This window comes from Apus apus, chromosome 9 (assembly GCF_020740795.1).
Source record: "Apus apus isolate bApuApu2 chromosome 9, bApuApu2.pri.cur, whole genome shotgun sequence".
Lineage (NCBI taxonomy): Eukaryota > Metazoa > Chordata > Aves > Apodiformes > Apodidae > Apus > Apus apus.
This window is the reverse complement of record NC_067290.1, coordinates 9702615-9716150: the sequence shown is the minus strand read 5'-3', so window position 1 is coordinate 9716150 and position 13536 is coordinate 9702615.

The window sequence follows — 13536 nt, the reverse complement described above, 5'->3', positions numbered from 1 at the left end:
AGGAGAGACAAGGTTAAATTTAAATATGTGAAGTGTTTTAACAGGTCATTTCTGGAAAGACAAAAGCATCTCTAAGCATTTCCCTGATGTGGTTTTCATATCATGAACTTCCATTCAGGTAAACTTGTCTACAGCAGAAGTCAAGCTGCAGTATGAAGCAGAATTAAAACCAGGTTACACTTTACGGATGGTGGGAAGCTGGACAAATGAACTGTAGGTCTTAAAATAATACAGCATGGGGACACAATTTTAACCAGGAAAACACATCAGATGTGTATGCGTGTTAGGTGTTTATTTTTCAATCAAGTACATGTGCCCAGATCATGACAGGATGTTTGAACTGTGCACATCAGGTCTTTACCCACTGTTTATATGAATGTCACTCACTATCAGGCTTCTGCGGAAGACAAACAGATTGGAGAGAGATGGGGACATATCTGAGCTTTGCATTGCTTCCTCCTCTAACTCTGCTCTTGGTGCTATGAGAAGCAAAACCTACTGACCAGAAGAACGTCAGAAAAAACAGGGAAGGGAGAAAAAAAAATGATCACAAACCAGGAGGCAGAGATGAGTGCTAACTAAGGACATCTCCCAAAGTCCTTCGAGAAGGGATCTCTTGAGATCATGAGACACTCAGGGCAATTTTCCTGGAGGCTGAAAGTGACAGAGAAAGTAGCCAAAGCTATAACTAAAAAGATACATGATCCACTTACCTGGCAGACAATATTCCACATGTACACCAGAGAAGCTTGCTAAGGTGACTGCAGGATTGCTAAATCAATGCTGATGTTCAGACTGTTGGGCTTCTTCCCCACTCTTAACACCTCTGCAGTCTAAGAAGTCACAAAGCCAAACAACAGGCTTGGACCTACACATTGTGCAGGGAGAGGGGCTTAAAAGCTAATTACAAATCAAACAAAAGTGCCTACATAGTCTTGCTGCCACCCATTCCTACCACTCTCTTCACCACAAACCCTCACTTCAATTCTGTGACATGATTTGAGAAACAGCAATGAAAAAGGTAAGACCTTAAGCATCCACTGCTAACTCAGACTAGCCAGAGAGCTCAGTGAGGAGCCTGAAATCTTCAAGACTTCTTCATTAAGTGTTATATACCAGTAAAGCACATCCACAAGCCCCTTCTAGCAAGATCTTGTATTCCTTCATTCAACATAAAACTGCTTCAGATTATTCTTTGATACAGCCCAACAACATGGTCATACTGACAAAAAACAGGGTTACAAGCCCTAAGCCAGACATATTTTTATGTGCAGCCATCCTTGCCTTGCTTTCACAGTGTTATCCTTAGAATTCACCCACTGTTGTAACCAAATTATAATGCCCAAATGCATTTAGTGGTCTGCACTCATGTGCCACTTTCCCCAGACATTTTCCATCCCTTTTTCCTCCTCTGCAGGGATGTCAGAAGTTACTGTATATACATGAGATTTGGAGACAACTCTACAAGCATCAAAATATATCCTACAATTCAGAGGATGAATCATTACAGCTCAGGGAAAAATTCCCGAATTCTAGGAACACCCACACGATGCAATGGGTAACTGTGCTGGACATCACCAAGGACACTCATGCAGCTAATCTGGCAGTGATTTGGTTTGGGCCCTCAGCTGCATGCTGTGGACATGCCCATCCCACTGAAGTCGGCCATAAAACTCACTTTGTGGTAAGAGCAGCTCTAGGGCTACTGTGCTAAAAATCCCATTCCTGGGATACCACCATTACCTTCAAAAGGTAATTTGAATAATGGTTCAGCCTATGTACCCAACACAGAGTGGAAAGCTCACAGCAAAAGGATATTTGCAGTGTTCATTTCAAGGTCCAAGCTCTTGGAGCACAACCTACCTCTGATGTTATCAAAAGGTCACTCACACTGACTAGAGATGAAGATGAACAAAAGGCAACTGGTTAGGGGAACTCTCCCTTTACACACGTTATTTCAGTATTATAAAAAGGAGAAGGACAGCAGGATTAGGTACAAACCCCCAACAGCCCCAAAACTCTTGTGTGACTATTGAATATTCACATACCCAGACTCCAAAAGAAAACAGTAAGTAACAAAACCGCAGCAGTTAGTAACAAAACAGCCGTGAAGCTGGTGAGAAACAGCAACTCACTGACTGTACCAGAGAGCTCTTATTGATGAAAACAGTAGCTGGAACACAAGCACAGAGAGCAGCAAGGGTGAGCTAAAGGTATATTCTTCTGCATAGGGGGAACTGATGAATCTGCCATTCAAATACCTGTAAACAGAGTGACAGACCACTTCCCCTGTATTTGGAGCAGTACCATGCATTTCCCCTCAGATGTTGATACCACCAAAGCCCAGTGCACTTCCTGCATGACATTCTGTCCCTTGGCTGAAGTGTTATCTTTTTAGAACACAAAACCATCTAATTCTATGTATTTCACATGAAACATTCCTAACCCCACATTTGAGGTGCAATGTAATACATGACGTGCAGCGTGCCATGAGGGCAAAGTCACATGTACCCCTAATTTCTGCTTTGTGAGCAGAGAATCAAGGCATCATCTGAGCTTTTACCACAAGATAATGCTCAAGGACAGCATAGGTTTGAGCCTCCTTGGGGTGGGTGAGAGGACAGTAAACTGTTACTTAAGGCATTAATCCATGGTCATAGTTGAAAGGGTGGACACCATAACAGATTATTGTTCCCACTGTCTTCAAGAGTGGTAACTTAACCAGGTGATCCCCGAGTTTCTGGAATTAAGATTTTCAGATGTGCACCCCCCTGTTCACTATCTGGGGTCTAAAACAGCACCACGTGTTATTCCCCATCCCTAGGAGCACCCCCAAATGAGCCCCAATACTCGGTGTATTTCCCACATGGTCCCTGAAAGGCTACCTTGTGTTGCTACTCCTCCTTGGTTCAACAACAGCTGCAGGGTAAGAGTACCCAGTCCTACTTTCAAGCTTTTTGTTTCAAAATCTCATCATTTCCCATCACAAGCTGGGTGGGGAGAGATAAAGGCCGTCAGTCTGTCTGCAGAACAGGCTGGCTCTGTTTGCCCCGTGCCCCAGCGAACAGAGGTTGTCGACTTTTAATGGAGCACTCAGGTTTCCACCGATGCCAGCTGCAGATAGAACAGCCCAGCAGCAAACAAATTCAGGTCCCTGGGGGCTGCTCAGATTCTCCTCTTATTTGTTAGTTTACCTGTAAAATACAGTTGGGCTAATTCCTGCTTGCGTGGTTGCAAAGATACGATTCCCTCCTCTTTTGAGTTAGTAGGAGAAAAAAAAAAGGAGAAAGAGCAGCAAGACTAATGAAGTAAGGGAGCATTTCCCATGGCTTCAGCAGTAGAAAATGGCTTCTACATTTTCTGCTGGGGATTGTTTTCCTAACACCCTGCACAGAGGTGAAGTTGTGGATCACTTTGTAATAACTAAGTCTCATTTGTTACACGTAAAAGTGCAGAAGGTGTCCTAATATCTATATGTTCAGATGGGCTTAATTCCAATAGCTGCTCATGACATCAGCTGTTGAATTTATTACATGCTTATTACAAGGCAAATAAAACAGAAGGATTTATCAGCAAATGTCTTATTTGACTTTTAAGTATTAACAAAAACATTTTAATCACATCTGAAAGCATTGTGTTACAGAAATGGACCAGGTTACTCACCTGCAATTCAAATCCCCACTTACTTCACACATGAAATTGAGCCTCAATGTCTCCCAGCTCTTCAGGATTCATCCTTGTGACCAAACCGTTTTCTGATTCAGCTGCAAAATTTACTGCTTCTTAGCCCCAAGACATAATTGCTGGGATGTAGGAATGACTCATGAGGGGCACAGAAACTGGGTCCAATCTGAGTTGGGATGGTTGGTACCTGAGTGTTTGATGACAGCTCTGATTGAGGGCTGTGCCCACTGCTCACTTTAATGAAAATCCAGGCTGTGAAGACCAAGTCTTGCAGGTCAAGATTAAAATGCACTTACAGAACCAGGAAAACTTGCATATCACCTGCACACAACATATTTTGCACCAGAGTAGTCCACATTCCTGAGCATCCTCTCAAAACAAAAATTATTCCTTTTCTCTGAAAAATGGATTATAGTTAAAACCAAAAAACACATGCCTCGTAGACAGCAGGCTCCACTCAGGTCCAATTTTGCAGCTGAAGCCAAATTAAATTAGAGTGAAAAAAATAATCTCAAAAAATTACCTAGAATATATGTGATTTAGAAAGAAACTTCTGATGGTTTTCCACAAGGTATTTACATAAGCAAGCTGGGGAAAATTACCTACAGAAACTCATTGTTGGCTGAGCATGACACTGTCTGGACAACATTAAAAGTACAGTTATCAATGACATGCTGTCAAGGAGGATATAGTAAGCATGGTTCAAACTAATTCTACTCAATATTTTCATTAATGATCTTGATTCATGGCAAGATCAGGTGAGAATGAGTATCCTGGAGGAGAGGACTGGAATTTAGGCAATTCCAGCAAATCAGGGAAGCAGTCTGAAGAAATAGGAAACTATTTAAGAGGGGATGTAGAAATGTGTAAGTACAGAATGGAAAATGGAAGCCCATATAACAGATCTATAGAGAGGCATCATGATACTGAGCTCACAGGTTAAACTTAAAGCAATAAACTTCAGATTCTGCAAAACCCACAGACAGTAAAGTATAAATAGGAAGACAGCCTGAGATGCACCAAAGTTAAAAACCCTGCTTTATTCAGTCAGTGCTCCTGAGGGCTTAGCCAGAGAACTGGCTAGTTGAAAGAAATGCACTTAAGGAAAGACATTTGGAGAAAATCAGGCAGGTAGAAATAAAAGTCCAAATCTAGGACACACTTTCTCCCAAGGGGAGAAACTGTACAGACTAAGAACATTTAGTCCAGAGGAAAGAAGATTGAGCATGGATGTGATCAGTGTTCAAGTATATAAAAGCGCATTGCAAAGAGAAAAGGAATTGTCTGTTCTCTGTAACACAGCAGACAGGGATAAAAAAATATAAATAGACTTACACTGCAACATGAAAGATTCAAGTAAGATACCAGGGAGAAAGAACCTGGTCCCTCTCCCTCCCAGATTTACAAGCCTAATGATAATAAAGTCCCCAAATAGTGAGAGCTAGTGACAAAATCTCTAAAAACAAGTTAGCTAGACACTTCAAAAGAATAACATACATGCAGCTAATCCTTCTTTTGGGGAGGGAGAGGGACAAGATGACCTTATGATTCCCTTCAAGAAGTGATAGCCTCTGTCATTCACTATACGCCTAACAGTCCTTACTCTAATGGCACAGAGATGCTTATCAATGACAGATTCAGAGGAGCTCTTACTAATGGATAGGGAAAAAGAGGGTTTGCTGTCTCAATATCCTTATATTGATCCTAAATTGGACTCAGTTGCTCCAAGACTGAAGTTTTTAAACAACAACTGCTTCTCTCGTGAACACTGCTGTTAAGCTCACATGACAATGGAAGCCACAGGATTCTCAAAAAACTGAGATGTCAGAAAGAGACCGGAAGCTCAAAAGACACTACTTTCCCTCTGATCTGGTGAATGAGATACTGTGGTATGGTCCTCTAAAGCACGGAACTGAGCTCCTCCTCAACACACATGCCACAAGCTGGAAAGGCTCAGGTGCTGCTGCACTGTAACTTGTGCCGTCATTGACCATCCCTCCAAGAAAGGCTGCATATCTGCAGTTACATGCAGAGATTCACCTACTTCACAGTGAAACGCTTCACAGTAACTTACCTGGATGTGATATTTGAGCTCAGAGTGACAGAAACTCTGGTACTGCAAGCACAAACAGCTCGATTAGCCACACAGAGAATGACACCTAATTTGCAAGCCAGGAGCCACAGGCTGTTTACACCAGAGCCTTAAACATTTAATTAAATCAGCCTTTTGTCAATCATGCCATATTTTCTACATCACTGTTGATTTTCCGCTTGTTGCAAAGCCTCTCCTGATGTTCCTTTTTTAAAGCACTGAAATGTTGGACTCGGATGTTACTGGAAGGGGCAGAAGCCAGGAGGAGCCAAGTGCAGAAGGGTAACGCTGGGTTTGATCAACTGCTCCTGAAGGGTTTCATGGCTCAGGATGCATGACACCTGCAAAAGTCCTTCCAGCAAAATCTCACTGCACAGTGCTTTCTGACAGTGCTAGCTCAGAGAGGAGATGAATAATTAAACTACAGTTTTGCTAATTTAAAACAGAAGCTGCTTTCACAACCAGGTGAAAAACAAGAACTTGTGCTGATGCCCACACCAGTTTTGTCACTGACTTTGGATTAGCACTGCTCAGCGAAGGTGAGAAGCTTGACAACATTCAGTAACTCTCAACTGTTGATTTAGGTTATTTTGCTACTGCATAGCAAAGAAACAGGAATGTGCTCCTGAACTACATTAAGACTCTTTCTCTTCTTTCAATTTTGGTGGCTTTTTTGGTTATTGTTTTTTGGATTTTTTTTAAGTAGCCAGGGTAGCCTCACTCACTTCTATGCGTTGGCACAAAAATGGTAGAGTCCATTAAGTGGACAAACATAACTGTTACAAAGCTCAGCTGCATTATTTACTGTATAATTAAATTATTTACACACTAACAGAAATATGTATCTTCACTGTAGTCAACTACCAATATCATCACTTTTGTTAAAGTTAAAAATTCTCCTTGGAATTACAGACTAGTTGAGTTTACTTCAGTGCCGGGTGAGAGAGGTGGTGAGGCAACCATCAAAACCAGGCTGCCTAATCTTCCTGATTAATGTGATTCATTAAGCACTAAAAAGCAAGGGGAAATTGGGCATCTCCACTCTCCTGGAATTATCCACACACATTCACAAACCATTGGCTTACCACAGACCATCTGTCTTGTGGAGAAAGACCTCCACAAAATGTTAAGAAAAAAATCTTGTGGCTCAGGAAGAGAAGGTGACCGTGTCATAAAAGAGAAAGAAAAGGACAGTAGTAACTTAGGAATATGGTTTTAATGAAGTGAAAGATTTAGAGTGTGCTAAAAACCCCTCCCTGCTAACCTCAGTGTTGATTAATTTTAACGAATTTCCAAGGAGAGAAGATCAGTAACTGAGGCTTGCAAATAGTCCGAAGTTAATATAGCTGGGAGGAAGAACTTAAGCACCACCAAAGCTGGGCTGAAACTGAGTATTGACAAGTGAAAGGTAACCACAAAGTATAAATTGAACTACATTGATATATTAACAGAAACATCCAAGACCAAAAGATTTAGGCACCACTGTGAACAGCTCAACAGAACACAGACCCTGCACAGCAGGACTCTTGGGGGGGATGCAGGAATCAAGATGCTTGAGAAAAGGGACAGATAATACTAAAATTATTAAAATGCCATAGATCGATCTTCATTCTGAAGAACATACTGATTTAATAAAACCATTAGGAGCATGGATAGTTTTCTACACGAACAGAAGTTGCAAAGATTGGCACTTCTGAAGACAGATGACATCTGATAAGGGTAAACTAATAGCAAGAAGGAAGGGAAATAACTTCAGTTCCAGAAGAATATGGAATCAACTGAAAATTGCAAATCAGAAGTAGAGTTTCATAATTAGCTTATGGGTTAAAGTGCCACAAATTATCTTGAAAAATGCATTTCAACAATGTTTCAAATTATTGTGTATTTGTCTGAAGAACAGAAAAACCCACAGTTACACTAGACAGAAAAACAAATAGAAATATTCAGGCTCAAAGGACATAAGATATTCACCAAGTGTGAGGAGTCTGTGGGGAAACAGTTCCCTTACAAGTAGGTTATTCTGCAAGTACCCATGGCAGAAATTTTTGTACTTTCAAGAGAGTGATGCTAGAAATATTAAATGCTAGTGTTTTAGAAGCTATCCCTATCTTCCCACAAATCTGCTTTAAAGCAGGAGAGAAAAAAAATTAGGTAAAGGAGCTGGAGGAACACAAAACACATCAGCCCTCAAGGCTCCCTCGCCCCCAGTAACATGCTATGCACAGTGTGTCATAGACAGCTGACATCAACAGATCAAAGATGCTGAAAATTCTTCAGGCAGCTCTTCTACATCACTAGGCAGGACTGAAAACAGGAGCTGCAGGAAGTGCCAACATAGCAACTGATCTCCAAAGATAGGGACAGGGAATCCTCCCTGCACTGGCAGCATCACAACCATAGAAAGAAGAAAAAGGGAGCAAAGCTGATCCAACCCCATGGTGAAATAGTCACCAATTTGTCATTCAATTTTTAGACTGTTTTTTTACCTTATGCATTATCAGCAAATCTGTAAATCTCCCCTAAACTCAGGTCCCTTGAACAAACAGGGGCTGATCAGGAAGATAAATGCTACCTTGAAGAACATTTTCTGATGATCCAACTAAGGAAGCAAAACATACCTAGCAGGCAGAAGGGTGCGAGCTAATCCCTGCTGTGCTACAGCCCTACAGAGACAGCTGATCCTTCTGCAATTCCAAACTGCCAGTCAAAGCTTTAACATCTTAATACACAGCATGCTCTAATTAAAATTTCTAATTAAGGGAGGGGAAAAACACAAACTGGCAAAACTAACATTGCAAATTAGCAAGCCTTATATACAAATTGAATGAAGTCTTTGTTGCTCTTTCATAGATTATATTAGTATTAATATTTTAAACAAACAATTCTGGACGAAGTTACCATGAGTTCCCTTGTGCCCATTTGGTAGCAAGAGACATTTGCTAGACAAACCTCCTTTGTTAGAGGGCATGGCATATAACAGACAATCCATCTTATCATCTGCTTTGGGAAGACAGATAAAATAAACAAGGACCAAAACCAGATACATTCTGTCTGCATTGTCTCAGTGAAAGATGAAGTTCTCAGACGTTCTCTTACTTTTGTTCCAGGAGAGAAATGAATGTTCTGAGGAGTCTGGACTAACTACCCCTAAAGTTTCAGCAGATTCGGAGGGGCCTTCACATAGTAGGCAAGTAGAATGTGGGAAGAGAAGCAGCAGGAGCTACAGCCTGAAGATTCAGCTCCATCCCTGCAACATCCCACATATGAGAGTGGACAAATCACTAAACTCATTCTTCCAATTACTGTACCCCTCTGTTGGGTATGGACGTACTGCAAGATGTCAGGAAGAGCAAGTTGTACATCATGTTTTTGAAATGCATCACACAGCAAAGGCAAAAATTGTCAAATAGAGTAAGTACTTGGAACTGATTATCAAAATGCTTTGTAGAGAGCTTTTCTCAAAAGAGTTCAGCAATTTCAACAGAAATTAGTGTATTAAAAAAACTAACTGTGAAACTTAAACATTTATATACCTTTGTTATAACAACATAAACTGCTACATAAACGTGCATTCAGAGATTGTTACCCCAGGAGTCCCTAGGCCTTGACAAACATTTCACAGCCTAAACCCACACCTCTTGCAGTTGTGTGTTAATGACAGCTATTTTCATCCCAAACTGCTGAACCTCTTTGTTCCTCCACTTTTCTAAATCCAGATGTCTCCCCAAAGCTGCCCAGTCAAGTCATGCTTTGGTATACAGCAAATGAGATTTACAACTCAGCTTAGAAATGGATGGAGATCAAACTGTCCACTTAGTGCAGTTGCAAGCACAGGTCAATACCTTGGAGTTAGAAAATGAAAAACCCTACACTGAAGTATAAAAGTTTGGATTTCTCTCCAAACAAAATGCTCTCTTGCCAGAGTTCATCAACTATATGTTCAAAAGGAAAGATGACATATCAGCCTTTCCTTTTCCCTTCTACACCCACTAACAATTAAAACCTGTATCAGTTCATTTAAAAACAACCAACCAAGATGTACATGAAAACACCTCATGTACATGTACACACCTCATGCTCTGTCATCCTCAAGCTATGCAACTTTCCTCCCTCAGGCCAAACCCCTCTGGTTATGCCATCTCATCCTTCCATTCATCTGATATGGGCCCTGCTTCTACAGCCCAACAAGTGCTCTTCACTCCCCCACCGCCTTCTGTAAGACTGCAGTGGGTCTTCACTTGCTACAGGCTGCCAGCAAACCAACTCCAACTTGAGTTAAGGGATTTATAAGGATGGGGATTTAGAGAATACATGTAGGCAACAAAAACATCTCAGATGCCTTGATTTTTCTGAGAGAGTTATTTTGGTTATTTCTGATTCCTGCACAGTAAGCAATTTTCTTTTTTTCCCAATGGTTATCTCTAGAGAGGAATTTTCTTTTTTTCCCCAATGATTATCTCTAGAGACCCTTTTTCTATTTCTAACATTCTCATAGACAGTATGGTCTACATTCTGCCAAAACCACCTACACATTAATGCAGGTGGGCACTAACGTAGATAATCTTTGAATAACTTGACAGTGTCTAGAAAAGCTTCTGAAAGACCTTGATCTTTTCAGGTAATAAAACAGTTTTCCAACAGAGAGTGCAGAGTTCAAGTCAGTTTTGTTAATGTGAAGTTTAAGAAAACTAGACAACGGATTGCTTGCTTTAGGCAAAAGAATAATTTAGGCAAAAACACTATCTGGGGTCTAAGTTTCAGCCTGTCCCTATGGAATGCTGTTTGGGGAATGAATTCACCATGAGGGCACGGATTACTCTTCATTGTCAGACTGAAGTTATAGGTACTAAAATATCAGTTTTCTCAGACAAGCAGTATAAAAGAACTGGTTCCTACATGTCTGAATGGGGACCGTGTACAGCCTAATAAAGGCAATTTTGTGGTCCAAGGAAGATGAAGTCTGATTGACACAAACAAGACCCTTGAGAAATCTAAGAATGAGCAACCAAAACACAAAAATGGCTTCCAATCAAAGAAGAGGAGAAGAAACTGATCTAAACAGAACCTTCTAGAGCTAATGAACAGTCTAGATTTCTTATAGGATCATAAGCAATCAGACCAGTTTAGTCCAATTGCCATCAGAGTGGTACCCAGCAGGTACTACTACCTTAGTCACTACTGGGGTTGTTTAGCTCAGCTGTTCTTGATCCAGATCTCAAAATTACCTTTTGGTTAAGAAACATGCACTAGAACTGACAGGACTGGCAAAGACTCGATAGTCAAAAAGACGGTGATGCTTTTAAGAATGAACCTTAGAGTACAGGGTAGGGCTCAGATTTACCAAATATCTGGCAAGGTTTTTCTGACTTCATTTCATTAGTTTCTTTAACAGCAGATCATGAGCTCAAAAAAGAAAACAACTACATGGAATTCCCTCTCCTATTGTTTATTAGGAAAGAAGTAACAAACATCAAATATGTGGCTCTGAGACAAAGGGGTCCCTCAGACCTTTCATCTTTGACAAGCAACAGTCACCTTGAGGGGAAGGAAAGAGATTCCAACTTCGCAGACTGATTTTACTATCCTGGAAAAGCACTTGCATCTGACACAAATAACTTCAAATTAAAAATCATTCTATTCTGAAGTCCACTAACAACTGGAATTAAAAACAGTGTTGCATTCACAGCAGCAAATGTGGGAAAGACTCCGTATTCTGGATTGGCAACAGGAAATAAGCAGACCCACCATACTTCTTCCTTCTTACACATTATCTATGGTAGAGCTACAACCATATCAAATGTTTTTAACCTATTTTTGCACAGAATGGTAGGAGAATTTGTGGGGAATCCCAGAAGACTAGTCCCCTTTCTCCAATCTCTTTGCTTAAACACAACCTGCCCAAATCCTTGAATTCCTTTATCTATAGCAGGACTGGTCTCACCACTTCCTCCCCTTCTCCTAGGCTCAGCAGGCTAGCTCCCTGGGCTAGGCTTTATCTTAAAATTATTCCATTTATATCCTTAGTAAATTTATTTAAAACTCATGTTTATAAATACAGAGCTTTTCAGCTCACTGTGGATATTAAACTAAAAGGAAAATGCAGATTTTTTTTTTATTATTATTATTTTTTTTCCCCTCTGTTGTGTTTCATCCTTCATTTCACAAGATCCCAGAGCACTTCACAGATGTAAACACAGAGCTGCTCTGCCAGCAGCGAGAGACAGACAGTCCTGGGGTGGAACATGGCTGCTCTAGGACATGAGTGCATCCTTGCAACTCCTCATCGTGCTGGGCTCTCACTTTTGCTCTGCCACCCTGTGGCTGTTAAACTGCAGAGCTCTAACAGGCAGGTAAAGTGCCTACTGCCCAGAAAGCGATGTCCCTTATATGCCAAGAACTCTGCCGGTGTGGACAGCTCATTTTTCCGTACTCAGGTACTTTTCACGAATTAACACAACTGGTAGGATTTGTGGAAAACAGCTATTTTTAACTGAGCCAGAAACACCCAGAAACACACCAGGTACCCTTGAGGGCTTGGTCAACAGACCAAAGTTAATGGTTCTGCTGCCCCAGTCATTAAGTGTACTGTAGTTTTTAGCAGAAACTGTTGTTTGAGAGATGGTTTGCAAGCTTGACTCAAAATCTTCATTGTCGATGCCAGTGCAAACCCCATTTTTAGGTGGGGAGATTTAGTTTGGATTCCAAGTAAAGGATGCCACCTACTGAATCCTTGCTACCACAGTTGCATGCTTTGACCCTCACAGCTCAAGACCTCTGGCAGGACCACAAGCCAGACTGCAGTCCCAAAATAAATTCCAAGGAAAAGCAGAAAACAGGCTCAGAAAAACAAAGCTTTCCTCACTGCTCCTCTCCCCACCACGCAAAGATGTATTACTCACTGAACATCTGCACAGCCAGAATAACTTCTAGTTGTGCAACACTGACAACCTTAGCAGCATTAAAAAAACTGCTTTACATCTTTATTCCATTTTGGATTCATTATAATATGGTCTGACAATACATGCTAGTACAGTACATTCTGCAACATTTAACCCCTGTTCCCAGTTGCCATTCTTAACTTCACGGCTTAATGACACAGAGTCAGTAGATCACAATATGACCCTGTTAATATTTTTTTAATGCCATTTTTACAAATTACAGCATAATGCACTGATTACGAGGATGAAAGGAAAGTCTCTACGTCTGTCTGGAAACCAAATAAAAGAATGTTTGAACATCTGTTCATTCTACAAATGTCTTTAAAAGCTTTGATTTTCCCATAATCATTTTGTTCCACCATTTCACCCTTTTTCGAATGTATATCCAACAGCCTCAGGACAGCAGCCAGAGATCTGCAGTAATAGCACATTTTAATCAAACTTCTCAGGCCCACTAAAGTTCTCCCTCTGGAATTAAAAATGGGGGAAAAACCACAAAACCAAACCCCCACCTTCAACAGTTGTCTGTCCTGCAGAAACCTCTGTTAGGGGAGCAAAGTGAACACAGGGCTTTGCAACAGAGGCTTTACATGGAGGATTACAAAGCACAAGGATAGGATGTGGTGGGAGGTCAAGGCACTTAAGCAAGGCACAGCCCACTCCTACTGGGTCAGCAGCAGCTGTCCATGAGACCTCTGCCCAAGTCCCAGCCTAAGTGCCTGAACACAGGCAGTTACAGAAGCTGGTGTAAGCTCTACGGCAAGAGCCTTGCCCACCATACAAAGCTCCCAAACCTGCTGTGGGAGACCTGTCAGCACCCAG